Genomic DNA, 19,725 nt, shown 5'->3' on the forward strand with positions numbered 1-19,725 from the left:
GAAAGAGAGAGACAGACAGAGCGAGAGAGAGAGAGAGCGAGAGAGAGACAGACAGAGAGAAACACACAGAGAGCGAGGGAGAGAGACAGAGAGACAGAGAGAGAAACAGATGGAGAGGCAGAGAGAGAGAGAGACAGAGACAGAGAGACAGAGAGCGAGAGAGAGACAGAGTGCAGGAGAGAGACAGAGTGAGAGACAGAGTGAGAGATTTATAGAGAGATACAGAGAGTGAGACACTGAGATACATAGAGAGAGGGAGACGGAGAGAGAGAGAGACAGAGATAGGCAGACAAAGAGATAGGGAGATAGACTCAGAGAGAGAGGGACAAACAGTCAGAGCGAGAGAGAGACAGAGAGATAGAGAGAGAGACAGAGAGATGGAGAGAGAGAGGGTCAGAGAGAGGGAAAAATAGAGAGATACAGATAAACAACGCGAGAGAGAGAGAGAGAAAGAGAGAGACAGACAGTGCGAGAGAGCGAGAGAGAGACAGACAGAGAGAAAGACACAGAGAGCGAGGGAGAGAGACAGAGAGACAGAGACAGAGAGACAGATGGAAATGCAGAGAGAGTGACAGAGAGAGAGAGAAAAACAGAGAGACAGATAGACAAAGAGAGAGAGAGAAAGAGATAGAAAGAGAGAGAGACAGACAGAGAGAAAGACACAGAGCGAGTGAGAGAGAGAGAGAGAGAGAGACAGAGAGGGAGACACACAGTGAGACAGTCAGCGGGAGAGAGAGAGACAGCTAGAGAGAGAGAAACAAGAGAGAGAGACAGACAGAGAGAGACACAAGAGAGAGAGCGAGATAGACAGAGAGCGAGAGAGAGAGACAGAGAGAGGGAGACAGTCAGAGAGAGTGAGAGACAGAGAGAGACACACACACAGAGGGGGAGAAAGATAGACAGAGAGCGAGAGAGAGCGACAGAGAGTGAGAGACAGACAGAGACAGAGAGGAGGAGAATGGGTGTGTGTGTCTCTCTATCTGTGTCTCTTCCTGCATAGATTCTGGGATTGATACAAGGCTTTGGGGAGAGAGCGGGGCAGTGGGATTAGTTTGGGGTTTGATACAGGACTATGGGGAGAGAGCTGGGCATTGGGATTAGTTTGGAGATTGATACAGGGCTATGGGAAGAGAGCGGGACAGTGGGGTTAGTTTGGGGATTGATACAGGAATATGGGGAGAAAGCGGGGCAGTGGGATTAGTTTGGGGATTGATACAGGACTATGGGGAGAGAGTGGGGCAGTGGGATTAGTTTGGATATTGATACAGGACTATGGGGAGAAGGTGGGGCAGTGGGATTAGTTTGGGGATTGATACAGGACTATGGGGAGAGAGCGGGGCAGTTGGATTAGTTTGGATATTGATACATGACTATGGGGAGAGAGCGGGGCAGTGGGATTAGTTTGGAGATTGATACAGGACTATGGGGAGAGAGCGGGGCAGTGGGATTAGTTTGGGGATTGATACAGGACTATGGGGAGAGAGCGGGGCAGTGTGATTAGTTTGGGTGAGATTGAGCAGCCATTTTACATGAGATGTGTGATGACCATTTTATACCAGGACACATGTTACAGAGAAAGGGAGAGAGAGAGAGAGAGAGAGAGAGAGAGAGAGAGAGAGAGAGAGAGAGAGAGAGAGAGAGAGAGAGAGAGAGAGAGAGAGTGACAGAAATCGAGAGGGAGAGAGGTACAGAGAGAGAAAAAGAGAGAGACATAGAGAAAGAGGCAGAGGGAGCGAGACAGATATAGACAACGAGAGAGAGAGAGAGAGAGAGAGAGAGAAAGAAAGACAAAAGAGACTGAGAGTGAGAGTCAGAGAAAGAGAAAAAGATAGAGACAGAAAGACAGAGAGATAGAGCAAGGCAGAAACAGGGAGAGAGACGCAAAGAAACAAAGAGAGAGGGAGAGAGTGTCAGAGAGAGAGAGAGAGAGAGAGAGAGAGAGAGAGAGAGAGAGAGAGATACAGAGCGAGTTGGAGAGAGAGAGAGTGTCAGAGTGAGACACACAAAAAATACAGAGCGAGAGAGAGAGATCAACAGACAGGTAGAGAGAGATAGAGAGAGAGACTCAGAGAGAGGGGGAGAGATAGAGCGAGAGAGAGAAAGACAAACTCATAGAGAGAAACAGAGAGACAGACAGATCGAGAGAGCAATATAGAGAGAGTGATGGCGAGAGAGAGAGAGACAGAGATAGGCAAACAGAGAGAGCTAGAGAGAGATACTCAGATTGAAAGGGAAAGAGAGAGTAAGACAGAGAGAGACAGAGGGTAAGAGAGTGAGGCAGAGACAGAAAGGGAGAGAGTGAGAGACAGAGCGAGTGAGACAGAGAGAGAGAGACAGAGGGAAATACAGATATAGAGGCAGAGAGAGAGAGATAGAGAGAGAGTGAGAAAAAAAGAGACAGATAGACAAAGAGAGAGAGAGAGATAGACACAGGGAGCGAGAGGGACAGATAGAGGGAGACCGAGAGAGAGAGAGACAGAGAGACAGGCAGAAAGAGAGAGAGAGAGAGCGACAGACAGGCAGAGAGAGAGAGATAGACAGAGAGCGAGACAGAGATTGAGAGACATAGAGAGAGAGGTAGAGAGTTACAGTAATGGAGAGAGAGACAGAGAGCGAGAGACTGAGAGAAACAGAGAGAGAGAAAGAGAGAGAGTGTGTGTGTGTCTCTATCTGTCTCTCTGTATAGATTCTGGGATTGACACTGAACTATGGGGAGAGGGCGAGGCAGTGGGATTAGTTTGGGGATTGATACAGGACTATGGAGAGAGAGCGGGGCAGTGGGATTAGTTTTGGACTGATACAGAGCTATGGGGAGAGAGCGGGGCAGTGGGATTAGTTTGGGGATTGACACAGGGCTATGGGGAGAGAGCGGGGTATTGGGATTAGACCGAAATAGAGCGAGCCAGAGCGACGGAGAGAGAGAGAGAGAGAGGCAGCGAGAGAGACAGACACAGAAACAGAGAGAGAGACAGAGAAAATACAAAATGAGAGCTAGAGAGTGAGAGACTGATCGAGAGATTGAGAGAGAGACAGAGGCAGAGACAGAGACAGAGAGACACAGAGAGAGAGCGAGAGACACAGAGAGAGCGAGAGACAGAGTTACAGGGAGATACAGAGAAAGAGAGACAGAGAGATACATAGCGAGAGAGAGTGAGTGAGAGAGTCGGCGAGAGAGAGAGAGAGACAGAGATACAGAGAGACAGAGATGCAGAGAGAAAGAGAAAGAGAGATTGAGAGAGTGATAGTGAGAGAGAGACAGAGATAGGCAGACAGAGAGCAATAGAGAGAGAGAGAGAGACTCAGAGTGAGCGGGACAGTGAGACACAGACAGAAAGCGTAAGAGACAGACAGAGATTGAGAGACAGACAGAGACAGAGCGAGAGAGAGAGGATAGTGAGCCAAAGAGAGAGACAGAGTGAGAAGGAAAGACAGTGAGAGCAAGTGAGAGAGACAGATTGACAGAGAGAGGGTGAGGGAGATTGAGAGAGAAAGAGATAGAGACAGAGAGAGAGAGACAGAGAAAAATACAGAGCGAGACAAAGAGAGAAAGGCAGAGAAAGAAAGAGAGAGAGAGAGAGATAGAGACAGATAGAGAGAGCTAGTGATAAACAGATTTAAAGATCGTGGGAGAGGCACAGAGAGAGAGAAAGAGAGTGAGAGAGCGAGAGACAGATAGTGACAGAGAGAGTGAGAGAAAGAAAGACAGAGAGAGAGGTTGAGTGAGAGTCAGAGAGAGAAAAACAGAGACACATAGACAGAGAGACAGAGAGGGAGACAGAGCGAGGCAGGAACAGAGAGAGAGACAGAGAGAGACAAAGAGAGAGAGTGAAAGTGAGAGAGAGAGAGGCAGAGAGAGGCAGAGAGAGAGAAAGGGACAGAGACAGAGATAGAGAGAGATACCAAAAGAGAGAGACAGAGAAAAATACAAAGCGAGAGAGAGAGGCAGAGAGCGTGAGAGACAGATCGAGGGAGAGAGACAGAGAGACAGTGATATAGACAGAGAGGCACAGAAATAGAGAGGCGGAGAGAGAGAGAAAGACAGAGAGAGAGAAAGACAGAAAAAATACAGAGTGAGAGATATTGAGAGACAGGGAGAGAGTGAGTGAGAGAGAGAGAGAGAGAGTGAGAGATAGGGCGAGGGAGAGAGTGAAACAGAGAGAGAGACAGAGGGACATCAGCAGACAGACAGAGGGACAGAAAACGGGAGAGGGAGAGACAGAGAGAGAGAGACAGAGAGAGAGAGAGAGTTATAGAGAGATGCAGAGAGAGAGAGAAAAAGAGATACATAGCAAGAGAGAGACACAGAGAGAGCGAGAGAGATAGAGAGAGAGAGTGATGGAGAGAGAGAGGCAGAAATTGGCAGACAGAGAGAGATAGAGAGATAGATTCAGAGAGAGAGAGAGAGAGACAGAGAGATACAGAGAGAGAGAGTGACAGAGAGAGAGAGACCGAGAGAGAGAGAGACCGAGAGAGAGACAGAGAGACCGAGAGAGAGAGAGGATGAGATAGAGACAGACAAAGAGAGAGAGAGAGAGAGAGGCAGAGAGAGAGAGAGAGATTTAGTCACAGAGAGAGAAAGACAGTTTGGGATTGATACAGGGCTATGGGGAGAGAGCGGGGCAGTGGGATTAGTTTGGGTTTGATACAAGACTATGGCGAGAGAGCGGGGGAGTGGGATTAGTTTGGGTGAGATTGAGCATCCATTTTACATGAGATGCGTGGTGACCATTTTACACCAGGACACGTGTCTGGGTGATCTGTGATAAAACCTGGTTTACCTGTCTGGACTCGGGGCTTTGTGTATTCGTCCCAGTCTCTGGGTCCTTCATGTGTTTGAAGTGTTTGAAGTCGGTCACACCTTTGTGAACCATTTCATTCTTTCAGGGCATTGATGGTAAACAGCTTCAATCCTGTGTATCTGAGGGGGCGACACAATCGAATTTACACCTTATTCAAACCAACAAAACTTGCTTCTCCATTTCCTGCCCTGCGAAGATATCCCACCGTTCCACAATGCAGCAATGTCTGAATCAGCCTTTGATCCCATATACTGCTCAATCTGAAACACTCAAAGCTTTCAGATGGAGAAACGAGATTTACCCCACACATTCCAACCCACAATTGAATGGTTAGCAAATCAAAAATGTCCCAGAAATGTGATTTGTTGCTGTGGGTTTAAACAGTCAGACTGCAATATGTCAGGGTACTTTTCAATCAAGGAAACATCACAATGGGAATGAGAGACAGGGAGAGAGAAAAAGAGAGGTGGACAGGGAGAAGCAGTGAGAGAATTAGGGATAGAGAGAGCATGTTGGCAGAAAAGAGAAAGAAAGAGAGAGATCGGCAATGGACAGTAGCAGAGACAGAGGAAAAAGTGAAAGAGAGATAGATGGATAGAAATTGGGAGCGAGGGAGAGAGTGAGGGAGCGAGATGGAGAGAGGGAGAGATAGACTGACAGAGAGCGAGAGAGAGAGAGAGAAGAACAGAGATAAAGAGAAGGAGAGAGACAGGGAGACTGGAAGAGCGAGCGAGAGACAGAGAGAGGAATAGAGATACAAAGAGGGAGAGAGACAGGGAGGCTGAAAGAGAGTGCGAGAGAGAGAAACAGAAAGAGAGAGAGACTGAAGGAGAGAAAGCGAGAGGGACAGAGTGAGTTGGGCATTTAATCTCCCTCCACACTGTCCCATCAAATACTCCCAGGGCATGTAAAGCACGGGGTTAGATTAAGAGTAAAGCTCCATCTACACTGTCCCATCAAACATTCCCAGGGCAGGTACAGGGGTTTAGATACAGAGGAATATCCCTCGACACTGTCCCATCAAACACTCCCAGGGCAGGTACAGCACGGGGTTAGATATTGAGTAAAGCCCCCTCTACACTGTCCCATCAAACACTCCCAGGGCAGGTACAGGGGGTTAGATACAGAGTAAAGCTCCCTCTACACTGTCCCATCAAACACTCCCAGGTCAGGTAAAGGGGGTTAGATACAGAGTAAAGCTCCCTCTACACTGCCCCATCAAACACTCCCAGGGCAGGTACACTTTAAGAAGGAAAGTTAAATTAGAGAGTAATCGGTCTCTGTAACCAATCTCCCAGTGTTAACATAAAATGGCGACCATTAACAAATGTAAAATGGATGGCTGAAGATCGGTGTGTGCATTGTCACTGTGGTTCTGGGAGATCTTCAGAGAGACAGAGAGAGGGAATGAGAGAGGGAGAGATATACAGAGAGATTGAAAGAGAGAGAGAGAGGGAGGGGAAAGACAGAGAATGACAAGGAGGGGTAGAGAGAGAGACAGAGAGAGAGAGCGAGGCAGAGCAAGACAGAGAGAGCGGCAGAGCGAGAGAGACAGTAAGACAGAGGGGAAGACAGAGAAAGACAGAGAGACGGAGAGATAGAGAGAGAGAGAGAGATAGACAGAGAGAGAGAGAGAGCGGGAGAGAGAGTGAGAGAGAGAGAGAGAGCTGGAAACAGATAGAAAGAGATAGAGAGAGAGGGAAAGAGATACAACCAGAGAGAGAGAGAGACCGGGAGAGACAGAGAGCGAGAGAGGGAGAAAGATAGAGATCGACACAGCGACAGAGATAGAGGCAGAGATATATATAGAGGCACAGAAGCACAGAGAGAGCGAGACATAGAGAGAGCGACAGAGAGAGAGTCAGAGAGAGAGAGACAGAGAGAGATAGAGGCAGAGAGAGAGAGAGAGAGAGAGAGCGATGGAGAGAGAGAGAGAGAGAGAGACAGAGAGAGTGAGGAATAGAGAGAGACAGAGAGAGAGAGAAAGGCAGAGTCAAAGACAGAGGGAGATAGAGACAGAGAGAGAGAGAGAGACAGACAGAAAGAGATTGCGCGATAGAGAGATAGCGAGTGAGAGAGAGAGAGAGACAGAGTGAGAGAGAAAGAGACAGAGCGCGACAGAGCGAGACAGAGAGAGACAGAGTGACAGGGAGAGGCAGACAGAGAGAGATAGAGAGAGAGAGACAGAGAGAGACATTCGGAGAGAGAGCCAGAGATAGGCAGACAGAGGGAGATAGAGAGAGAGACAGAGAGAGACATTCGGAGAGAGAGCCAGAGATAGGCAGACAGAGCGAGATAGAGAGAGACAGAGAGAGAGAGACAGAGAGAGAGACACACACAAAGAAAAATACAGAGCGAGAGAGAGAGACAGAGAGAGACCGAGTGAGAGAGAGAGAGAGAGAGAGAGACAGAGACAGAGAGAGAGAGAGAGAGAGAGAGAGAGAGAGGGAGAGTGATAGGGAGACTGCACGAGAGAGCGAGAGGGAGAGAGAGGGACAGAGATATACAGAGGGAGTGAGACAAATAGACTGGAAGAGAGAGCGAGAGAGAGAGAGGAACAGACAGAGTGAGAGACTGACAGAGAGAAAGCGAGAGGGACAGAGAGAGTTGGGCACTTAATCTCCCTCCACTCTGTCCCATCAAACCTTCCCGGGCAGTTAAAGCACGGGGTTAGATATAGAGTCCCTCTCTCTCGCTGTCTCTTTCAGTCTCCCTGTCTCTCTGTCAGTCTCTCTCTCTGTCTGTTCCTCTCTCACTCTCGCTCTCGACACTATCCCATCAAACACTCCCAGGGCAGGTACAGGGGTTTAGATACAGAGTAAAGCTCCCTCTACACTGTCCCATCAAACACTCCCAGGGCAGGTACAGCACGGGGTTAGATATAGAGTAAAGCTTCCTCTACACTATCCCATCAAACACTCCCAGGGCAGCTACATGGGGTTAGATACAGAGTAAAGCTCCCTCTACACTATCCCACCAAACACTCCCAGGACAGGAACAGGGGCTTAGATACAGAGTAAAGCTCCATCTACACTGTCCCATCAAACACTCCCAGGGCAGGTACACCTTTAAGCAGCTAACGTTAAATTAGAGAGTAGTCGGTCTCTGTAATCAATCTCCCAGTGTTAACATCAAATGGCGACCATTAACAAATGCAAAATGGATGACCGAAGATCGGTGTGTGAATTGTCACTGTGGTTCTGGGAGAGCTTCAGAGAGACAGAGAGAGAGAGAGAGGGAGAGATATACCGAGAGACTGAAAGAGAAATAGAGATAGTGAGAGGGAGATACAGATTGGGAGAGAGACAGAGAGAGAGAGAGATTGATAGAGAGAGAGGGAAAGGCAGAGACAGAGGCATGGAGAGATACAGAGAGAGAGAGAGAGAGAGAGAGAGAGAGAGAGAAAGATTGCCAGAGCGAGAGGGAAAGGCAAAGAGAGAGAAAAACAGAGACGGAGAGAGAAAGAGAGGGCGAAAGATAGAGAGAGAAAGAAACAGACGAAAGAGAGAGAGAGGAGTTGAAAGACACAGAAAGATAGAGAGACAGAGAGAGAGACAGAGAGAGACAGAGAGAGAGCGAGAGTGAGATATAGAGAGAGATCGACAGACAGATAGAGAGAGAGACAGAGATAGGTAGACAGACAGAGAGAGACAGAGAGACTCAGAGAGAGAGGGTGAGAGAGAGAGGCAGAGAGAGAGAAAGAGGCAGAGAGAGACAAACGGAAAGAGAGGCAGAGAAAGAGATAAAGAGACAGAGATAGAGACAGAGATAGAGAGTGTGAGGGAAAGACGGAGATAAATTCAGAGAGAGGGAGAGACAGAGCGAGATGGAGAGAGAGAGACATAGAGAGGGAAAGACAGATAGAGAGTCAGAGAGAGAGTCAGAGAGAGAGAAATACAGAGAGACAGATAGACAGAGAGAGAGAGAGAGAGCGACAGGGATACAGACAGAGAGCGAGAGCGAGGCAGCGTGAGAGCGACAGAGAGTGAGAGAAAGAGACAGAAATAGCGGTGGAGAGAGAGAGGGAAACACAGTGATTGAAACACAGAAAGAGCGAGAGGCAGAGAGAGAGAGACAGAGAGAGAGAGAAACAGGGAGAGACAGATACATCGATAGATAGAGAGAGACAGAGAGAGAGAAAGAAAGACAGAGAGAGAGACTGAGGGAGAGAGTCAGAGACATGGAGAGATAGAGACAAAGAGAAAGAGATTCAGAGAGTCAGAGAGCACGCGGGAGAGAGACAGAGATGGAGAGAGAGAGATAGCAAGAGAGGGAGAGGGAGAGACACAGAGTGAGAGAAAAAGAGACAGAGAGACAGAGAGTGACAGAGAGAGAGATAGAGAGACAGAGAGAGTCAGTCGGAGAGAGAGCTAGAGATAGGCAGACAGAGATAGAGATAGAGAGATAGAGCAAGACAGAGAGTGACAGAGTGAGAGAGCAAGACAGAGAGTGACAGAGTGAGAGAGAGAGACAGAGAGAGACAGAGTGAGAGAGAGAGAGAGAGAGACAGGGAGAGAGTGAAACAGAGACAGAGAGAGAGAGACAGAGAGAGATCGCGAAAGGGAGGGAAAGACAGATAGAGATATTGAGAGAGAGTCAGAGAGAGGGAAACACAGAGAGAGAGAGACAGAGAGAGAGCGAGAGAGAGACAGAGAAAGAGGGAAAGATGGAGAGCGAAACAGAAAAAGAGAGAGAGAGACAGAGCGAGATCGACAGACAGATAGAGAGCGAGACAAAGAGATAGGCAGACAGACAGAGAGAGAGACAGAATTATAGAGAGACACAGAGAGAGAGAGACAGAGAGAGAGGGAGAGACGGAGCGAGAAAGAGGGAGACTCAGAGAGTGAAGGTGAGCGAGCGAGAGAGAGAGGGACAGAGAAAAATACAGAGCTAGAGAGAGAAAGAGAGAGACAGAGAGAGACAGGGTGAGAGAGAGAGAGACAGGGAGAGAGTGAAAGTGAGAGAGGCAGGGAGAGAGTGAATGAGAGAGAGAGAGAGACAGAGAGACAGTCAGAGAGAGATGACAGAGAGCGAGACAGAGAGCGAGAGAGACAGATAGAAAGACATAGAGAAAGACAGAGAGAGAGATAGACGGAGAGAGAGAGGGAAAGACAGATAGAGGGACAGAGAGAGAGAGAGAGAGAGAGAGAGACAGAAACATATTGAGAATAATAGAGATACAAAGAGAAGGAAAGAGATACAGACAGAGAGAGAGCTAGAGACAGATACAAAGATATAGAGAGACAGAGAGAAAGAGAGACTGGGAGCGAGAGAGAGAGAGTGACAGAGAGGGAAAGATAGAATGAGAGAGAAACTGTGATGGAGAGAGAGAGAGAGAGAGAGAGAGAGAGGTAGAAAGACAGAGAGAGAGAGACAGAGAGAGACAGAGACAGAGAGAGAGACTGACAGAGAGAGAGACAGAGAGACAGAGCGAGAGGGAGACAGCGACAGAGAGAGAGCTAGAGAGAGACAGACAGAGAGAGACAGAGAGAGAGCTAGATTGGAGATTGATACAGGGCTATGGTGAGAGAGCGGGGCAGTGGGATTAGTTTGGGGATTGGTACAGGACTATGGGGAGAGAGCGGGGCAGTGGGATTTGATTGGGATTGATACAGGGCTATGGGGAGAGAGCGGGGCAGTGGGATTAGTTTGGGATTGATACAGGGATATAGGGAGAGAGCGGGGCAGTGGGATTAGTTTGGGATTGATACAGGGCTATGGGGAGAGAGCGGGGCAGTGGGATTAGTTTGGGGATGGATACAGGTCTATGGGGTGAAAGCGGGGCAGTGGGATTAGTTTGGCAATTGATACAGGGCTATGCTGAGAGAGCGGGGCAGTGGGATTAGTTTGGGGATTGATACAGGACTTTGGGGAGAGAGCGAGGCAGTGGGATTAGTTTGGGGATTGATACAGCGCTATAGGGAGAGAGCAGAGCAGTGGGATTAGTTTGGGGATTGATACAGGACTATGGGGAGAGAGCGGGGAAGTGGGATTAGTTTGGGTGAAATTGAGCACCCATTTTACATGAGATGCGTGGTGACCATTTTGCACCAGGACACGGGTCTGAGTGATCTGTGAACAAATCTGGTTTACCTGCCTGGGCTCGGGGCTTGGTGTATTGGTCCCAGTCTCTGGGTCCTTTGTGTGTTTGAAGAGTTTGAAGTTGGTCACATCATTTCATTCTTTCAGGGCTTTGATGGTAAAATCTTCAATTCTGTGTATCTGTGAGGGGGCGACACAATCGAATTTACACCTTAATCAAACCAACAAAACTTGCTTCTCAATTTCCTGCCCAGCGAAGATATCCCACCGTTCCAGAATGCAGCATTGTCTGAATCAGCCTTTGATCCCATATACCGGTCAATCTGAAAAACTCAAAGCTTTCAGATGGGTAACGAGATTTACCCCACACATTCCGACCCACAATTGGATGGTTAGCAAATCAAAAATGTCCCAGAAATGTGATTTCTTGCTGTGGCTTTAAACAGTCAGGCTGCAATATGTCAGGGTACTTTTCAATCAAGGAAACAACAGAATGGGAATGAGAGACAGGGAGAGAGAAAAAGAGAGGTGGACAGAGAGAAGCAGTGAGAGAATTAGTGACAGAGAGAGCGTGTTGGCAGAAAAGAGAAAGAGAGAGATCGGAAATGGACAGCAGCAGAGATAGAGGAAAAAGTGAAAGAGAGATAGATGGATAGAAATTGGGAGCGAGGGAGAGAGTGAAGGAGCGAGACGGAGGAAGGGAGACAGAGGAACTGACAGAGAGCGAGAGAGAGAAAGGAACAGAGATACAGAGAGGGAGAGAGTCAGGAACCCTGAAAGAGTGAGCGAGAGAGAGAAGAACAGACAGAGATAGCGACTGACAGAGAGAAAGCGAGAGGGACAGAGAGAGTTGGGCATTTAATCTCCCTCCACACTGTCGAATCAAATCTCCCCGGCCAGGTACAGCATGGGGTTAGATACAGAGTAAAGTTCCCTCTACACGGTCCCATCAAACACTCCCAGGGCAGGTACAGCACGGGGATGGATACAGAGTAATTCTCCCTCTACACTGTCCCATCAAACATTCCCAGGGCAGGTACAGCATGGGGTTAGATACAGAGTAAAGCTCCCTCTACACTGTCACATCAAACGCTCCCAGGGCAGGTATAGCACGGGGTGTTATACAGAGTAAAGCTCCCTCTACACTGTCCCATCAAACACTCGCAGGGCAGGTACACCTTTAAGCAGCTAACGTTAAATTAGAGAGTTGTCGGTCTCTGTAATCAATCTCGCAGTGTTAACATAAAATGGCGTCCATTAACAAATGTACAATGGATGACTGAAGTTCGATGTGTGCATTGTCACTGTGGTTCTGGGAGAGCTTCAGAGAGACAGCGAGCGAGAGAGGGAGTGATATACAGAGAGACTGAAAGAGAGAGAGAGAGCGACAGAGAGAGAGAAATACAGAGTGGGAGAGAGACAGAGAGAGAGAGAGAGATTGATAGACAGAGAGAGGGAAAGGCAGAGATAAAGACATGGAGAAATACAGAGAGAGAGAGAAAGACAGAGAGAGAGAGAGATCGATAGATAGAGAGAGAGACAGAGATAGGCAGAGATAGGCAGACAGAGAGAGAGAGAGAGATAGTTATAGAGAGATAGAGAGAGAGAAAGACAGAGAGAGAGGGAGTGATGGAGCGAGATAGAGGAAAACTCAGAGAGAGAAGGTGAGAGAGCAAGAGAGAGACAGAGCCAGAGAGAAAGACAAAGAGAAAGACAAGAGAGAAATAGACAGCGAGAGAGATGGAAAGACAGATAGAGAGCCAGAGAGAGAGAGAGAAAGAGGGAGAGAGAGAGAGACAGAAAGAAAGCCAGATAGAGAGAGAGAGAGAAAGAGAGAGAGAGACAGAGAAAGAGAGAGAGAGACAGAGAGAGAGAGAGACAGAGACAGAGAGAAAGAGAGAGAGAGAGAGAAAGAGAGAGAGAGACAGAGAAAGAGAGAGAGAGAGACAGAGAGAGATTGAGTGACAGAGAGAGAGAGAGAGAGAGAGAGACATAGCGAGAGAGAGCGAGGCAGAGCAAGACAGAGAGAGAGTGAAACACAGAGAGAGAGAGACAGAAAGAGAGAGAGGCAGAGCGAGACAGACAGAGAAAGAGAGAGAAAGACAGAAACAAAAGAGAGAGAGAGACAGAGAGAGAGAGAGATAGAGAGATAGAGAGAGAGACATAGCGAGAGAGAGCGAGGCAGAGCAAGACAGAGAGAGAGAGAGAGATAGAGAGAGACAGGGAGACAGAGGGGAAGACAGAGAAAGACAGAGGGGTAGAGTGAAAGAGAGACAGAGAGGGAGAGAGAGAGTGAGAGGGAGAGAGAGAGCTAGAAACTGATAGAGACAGATAGAGAGCGTGACAGAGATATATAGAGAGGGAAAGAGATACAGACATAGATAGAGATTGAGATAGTGAGAGAGAGAGAGAGAAAGATTGAGATAGACACAGATTGAGAGAGATACAGAGACAGAGATATATAGAGATACAGAGAGGCATAGAGAGAAAGAGAGATAGAGAGAGCGACAGAGAGAGACAGATCGAGAGAGACAGAGAGAGGGACAGAGCGAGAGAGACGGAGAGAGAGAGAGACAGACAGAGAGAGAGATAGAGACAGAGAATGAAAGACAGAGCGATAGAGACATGGAGAGAGAGAGACAGAAAGTCAGAGAGCGCGCGCGAGTGTGAGATAGATAGAGATAACGAGAGAGGGAGAGGGAGGAACACAGAGTGAGAGAGAAAGAGATAAAGAGACAGAGAGCGACAGAGAGAGACAGTCGGAGAGAAAGACAGAGATAGGCAGAAAGAGAGAGATAGAGAGAGAGAGACAGAGAGAGACACTGAGAAAAATACAGAGCGAGAGAGAGAGAGGCAGAGAGAGACAGAGCGAGAGAGAGAGCGAGAGAGACAGGGGGAGACTGAAACAGAGAGACTGAGAGAGAGAAACATAGAGAGAGAGACAGAGAGAGAGAGACCGAGTGTCACACAGAAATATACAGAGTGAGAGAGAGAAACGGAGAGAGAGAAAGAGATAGGGAGGCAGAGCGAGCGAGAGAGAGAGATAGAATTATAGGGATAGACAGAGAGAGAGAGAGACGGAGAGAAAGAAAGAGAATGAGAATCAGAGAGAGAGATAGTGAGAGAGAGGGAAAGGCAGATAGAGACAGAGAGAGAGAGAGAAAGAGAGAGCGAGAAAGAGACAGAGACAGAGAGAGAAAGATTGATGGAGAGAGGGGGAAACATAGAAACATAGAAACATAGAAAATAGGTGCAGGAGTAGGCCATTCGGCCCTTCTAGCCTGCATCCCCATTCAATGAGTTCATGGCTGAACATTCAACTTCAGTACCCCATTCCTGCTTTCTCGCCATACCCCTTGATCCCACTAGTAGTAAGGACCTCATCTAACTCCTTTTTGAATATATTTAGTGAATTGGCCTCAACAACTTTCTGTGGTAGAGAATTCCACAGGTTCACCACTCCCTGGGTGAAGAAGTTCCTCCGCATCTCGGTCCTAAATGGCTTACCCCTTATCCTTAGACTGTGACCTCTGGTTCTGGACTTCCCCAACATTGGGAACATTCTTCCTGCATCTAACCTGTCTAACCCCGTCAGAATTTTAAATGTTTCTATGAGGTCCCCTCTCATTCTTCTGAACTCCAGTGAATACAAGCCCAGTTGATCCAGTCTTTCTTGATAGGTCAGTCCTGCCATCCCGGGAATCAGTCTGGTGAACCTTTGCTGCACTACCTCAATAGCAAGAATGTCCTTCCTCAAGTTAGGAGACCAAAACTGTACACAATACTCCAGGTGTGGCCTCACCAAGGCCCTGTACAATTGCAGCAACACCTCCCTGCCCCTGTACTCAAATCCCCTCGCTATGAAGGCCAACATGCCATTTGCTTTCTTAACCGCCTGCTGTACCTGCATGCCAACCTTCAATGACTGATGTACCATGACACCCAGATCTCTTTGCACCTCCCCTTTTCCTAATCTGTCAACATTCAGATAAAAGACGGAGATGAAGCTACGGAAAGATACAGAGAGAGAGAGAGAGAGAGAGAGAGGGAAAGTTGGAGAGAGAAACAGAAACAGAGAGAGAGAGAGAGAGAGAGAGAGATCGACAGACAGCTAGAGAGCGAGACAGCTAGGCAGAGAGACAGAGAGAGAGAGAGTGACAGAATTATAGAGATACAGAGAGAGAGAGACACACACAGAGAGAGGGAGAGACGGAGCGAGATAGAGAGACTCAGAGTGAGAAAGTGAGAGAGCGAGAGAGAGAGAAACAGAGAAAAATACAGAGCGAGAGAGAGAGACAGAGAGAGACAGAGCATGTGAGAGTGAGGCAGGGAGAGAGTGAAAGAAAGAGAGAGAGACAGATAGACAGACAGACAGTGAGAGAGACAGAGAGACAGACAGAGAGAGAGAGACAGAGATATAGACTGATAGAGAGACAGAGACAGAGAAAGAGAGATTGAGAGGAGAGGGAAAAATGGTGATGAAGACACGGAGAGATACAGGGAAAGAGACAGATACAGAGCGAGAGGGAGAGAGAGACAGAGAGGGAAAGATGGAGAGAGAAACAGAGAGAGGGAGAGAGAGAGAGAGAGGGAAAGACAGAGAAAGACAGTGAGGCAGGGAGAGAGACAGCGACTGAGACAGATAGAGACAGGGAGAGAGGGAGAAAGAGATAGAGACAGAGTGAGAGAGAGAGACAGAGACAGAGGCAGAGAGAGACAGGGAGAGGGGGAGAAAGAGAATGAGACAAAAAGTGAGAGACAGGGACAGACAGTGAGAGAGAGGGGAAAACATAGAAAGACAGAGATAGAGAGAGACACACAGAGAGAGTGGAAAAGAAACAGACAGAGAGAGAGAGAGAGAGAGATAGAGAGAGAGAGACAGAGACAGATAGAGAGAGATAGAGACAGAGATATATAGAGAAGGAGAGAGATACAGAGAGAGGGAGACCGAGAGAGACCGAGAGAGACAGAGAGCGAGACAGAGAGTAAGAGGGAGAGAGACAGAGAGAGATAGACAGAGAGAGGGAGAGAGAGAGATAGACAAAGTGAGACAGAGAGAGAGAGAGATAGAGACAGAGAGAGAAAGACAGAGGGTCAGAGAGAGCAAGAAAGAGAGCAAGACAGAGATAGATAGCGAGAGAGAGAGAGATGCACAGGGAGAGGCAGAGAGAGAGAAAAAAAAGAGACAGAGAGATAGGGAGATAGAGAGATAGAGAGAGATAGAGACAGAGAGAGAGACAGACAGACAGAGAGTCAGAGTGCACGCGAGAGAGAGAGCGAGACAGAGACAGGTAGCGAAAGGGATGCAGATACACAGGGAGAGACAGAGATAGAGAGAGACAGAAACAGAGAGAGACAGAGAGACAGAGAGAGAGAGTCAGAGATAAGCAGATAGAGAGAGATAGAGAGTGAGAGAGTGAGAGAGACAGAGAGAGATAGACAGAGAGCGAGAGGCTGAGAGAGACGGAGACAGAGGCAGAGAGAGGAAGTGAGATAGACAGATTGAGAGAAACAGAAATACAAAGTGAGAGACAGAGAGAGACAGAGAGAGAGAGTCAGAGACAGAGGCAGAGAGAGAAAGAGAGACAGACAGAATGAGATAGAGAGAGAGACACACACAGAGTGAGAGAGACAGAGAGAGACACAGACCCTTGTAGGACTGGAATGTGACTCTTGTGAGACAGGAATGTTTCCGCTGTGGGACTGGACTGTGATCCCTGTGGCAGTGGACAGTGATCCCTGTGTGACTGGACTGTGATCCCTGTTGCACTGGACTGTGATCCCTATGGGACTGGACTGTGATCCCTGTGGGACTGGACTGTGACCCCTGTGGGACTGGACTGTGATCCCTGTTGCACTGGACTGTGATCACTGTTAGGACTGCATTGTGATCCATGTGGGACTGGACTGTAACCCCTGTGGGACTGGACTGTGACCCCTGTGGTACTGGACTGTGATCCCTGTGTGACTGGACTGTGATCCCTGTTGCACTGGACTGTGATCCCTGTTGGACTGGACTGTGATCCCTGTGGGACTGGACTGTGAACCCTGTTGGACTGGATTATGATCCATGTGGGACTGGACTGTAACCCCTGTGGTACTGGAGTGTGACCCATGTGGGGCTGGACTGTGATCCCTGTGGGACTGGACTGTAACCCCTGCGGTACTGGACTGTGTTCCCTGTGGGACTAGACTGTGACCCCTGTGGGACTGGACTGTATCCCCTGTGGGACTGGACTGTAACACCAGTGGGACTGGACTGTTATCCCTTTGGGGCAGGACTGTCACCCCTGTGGTACTGGACTGTCACCCCTGTGGTACTGGACTGTGATCCCTGTGGGACTGGACTGTGTCCCCTGGGAGACTGGACTGTGATTCCTTTCGGACTGGACTGTGCCCCTGTAGAACTGGACTGTGATCCCTGTTGGACTGGACTGTGATTCCTGTCGGACTGGACTGTAACCCCTGTGGGACTGGACTGTGACCCCTCTGGGATTGGACTGTGACACCTGTTGGACTGGACTTTGATCCCTGTCGGACTGGACTGTGACCCCTGTGGGATAGGACTGTGATCCCTGTGGGACCGGACTTTAACCCCTGTGGGACTGGACTGAGATTCCTCTGATGACTGGACTCTGATCCCTTCGGGACATGATTGTGATCCCTGTGGGATTGGACTGTTATCCCTGTGGGACAAGACTGTGAACCTGTGGGACTGGACTGTCATCACTGTGGGATTGGACTGTTATCTCTGTGGGACTGGACTGTGAAACTGTGGGACTGGACTGTTATCCCTGTGGGACTGGACTATGATCCCTGTGGAACTGGACTATGATTCCTTCGGGACTGGACTGTGATCCCTGTGGGACAGGACTGTGATCCCTGTGGGACTGGACTGTGAGCCCTGTGTCACTGGACTCTGACCACTGTGGGCAGGGCTGTGATCCCTGTGTGACTGGATATTGATCCCCGTGAGATTAGACTTTGATCCCTGTGAGACAGGAATGTGACCGAAGTGGGCCTGGACTATAAACCCTGTGGGACTGGACTGTGATCCATGTGGGACATGACTGTGATCCCTGTGGGACTGGAATGTGACCCCTGTGGGACTGGACTGTGATCCCTGTGGGACTGGACTGTGATCTTTGTGGGACTGTACTGTAACCTCTGTGGGACTGGACTGCGATCCCTGTGGGACTGGACAGTGATCCCTGTGGGACTGGACTGTGACCCCTGTGGGACTGAACTGCGATCCCTGTGGCACTGGACTGTGATCCCTGTGGGACTGGATTGTGATCCCTGTGGGAATGGACTGTGACCCCTGTTGGACAGGACTGTGATCACTGTGGGACTGGATTGTGATCCCTGTGGGAATGGACTGTGACCCCTGTCGGACTGGATTGCGATCCCTGTGGGAATGGACTGTGACCCCTGCTGGACTGGACTGTGATCCCTGTGGGACAGGAATGAGATCCTTGTGGGACAGGACGGTGATCAAAGTGGGATTAAACTGTTTTTCCCTGCGTACTTGACTGTGAACCCTGTGGCACTGTACTCTGACCCCTGTGGGCAGGACTGTGATCCTTGTGGGACTGGACAACTGCACTGTGGGACAGGACTGTAATCCCATTGGGACTGGACTTTGATCCCTGTGGGACTGGAATGTGATCCTTGCGTGACTGCACTGTGACCCCTGTGTGACTGGACTGTGATCCTTGTGGGACAGGACGGTGATCACTGTGGGATTGGACTGTGTTCTCTGTGGCACTGGACTGTTATCCCTTCGGGACTGGACTGTGATCCCTGTGGGACTGGACTATGATCGCTTCTGGACTGGTCTGTGATCCCTGTGGGACAGGACTGTTATCCCTGTGAGACAGGACTGTGATCCCTGTGGGACTGGACTGTGATCCCTGTTGGACTGGATTGTGATCCATGTGGGACTGGACTGTAACCCCTGTGGTACTGGAGTATGACCCCTGTGGGACTGGACTGTGACCCCTATGGGACTGGACAGTGACCCCTGTGGGACTGGACTGTCACTGGTGTGGTACTGGACTGTGTCCCCTGTGGGACTGGACTGTGACCCCTGTTCGACTGGACTGTGACCCCTGTGGGACTGGTCTGTGATCCTGTGGGAGAGGACTGTGACCCCTGTAGGACTGGACTGTGAACTCTGTGGAACTGGACAATGATCCCTGTGGGACTGGACTGTGACCCCTGTGGGCTGGACTGTGATCCCTGTGGGACTGGACTGTGACCCCATTGGGACTGGACTGTAACCCTTGTGCGACTGGAATGTGACACGTGTGCGAATGGACGTATCCCGTGAGGGACTGGACTGTGATCCCTGTGCGACTATACTGTGATCCCTGTGGGACGGGATTATGATCCCTGTGGGACTGGACTGTGATCCTTGTGGGACTGGACTTTGATCCCTGTTGGACTGGACTGAGATTCCTCTGATGACTGGACTGTGATCCCTTCGGGACTGGATTGTGATCCCTGTGGGATTGGACTGTTATCGCTGTGGGACTGGACTGTGAACTTGTGGGACTGGACAGTGATCACTGTGGGATTGGACTGTTATCCCTGTGGGACTGGACTGTGAACCTGTGGGACTGGACTGTGATCCCTGTGGGTTTGGACTGTGATCCCTTCGGGACTGGACTGTCATCCCTGTGGGACTGGACTGTGATTCTTTCGGTACTGGACTGTGATCCCTGTGGGACAGGACTGTGATCCCTGTGGGACTGGACTTTGATCTCTTTGGGAATGGACTGTGATCCCTGTGTTACTGGACTCTGACCACTGTGGGCAGAGCTGTGATCCTTGTGGGACTGGACACCCGCACAGTGGGACAGGACTGTAATCCCATTGAGAC

General features: G+C 49.2%; 1 protein-coding gene across 1 annotated transcript in view; it reads right to left on the reverse strand.

Moving 5' to 3' along the window:
- The window catches only part of LOC139256326 (zinc finger protein 239-like), a 101,163-nt gene that overhangs the window by 51,222 nt on the left and 30,216 nt on the right, over positions 1 to 19,725 (reverse strand). The window lies entirely within an intron of this gene.

This window comes from Pristiophorus japonicus, unplaced genomic scaffold, assembly GCF_044704955.1.
Source record: "Pristiophorus japonicus isolate sPriJap1 unplaced genomic scaffold, sPriJap1.hap1 HAP1_SCAFFOLD_71, whole genome shotgun sequence".
Taxonomy (NCBI): domain Eukaryota; kingdom Metazoa; phylum Chordata; class Chondrichthyes; family Pristiophoridae; genus Pristiophorus; species Pristiophorus japonicus.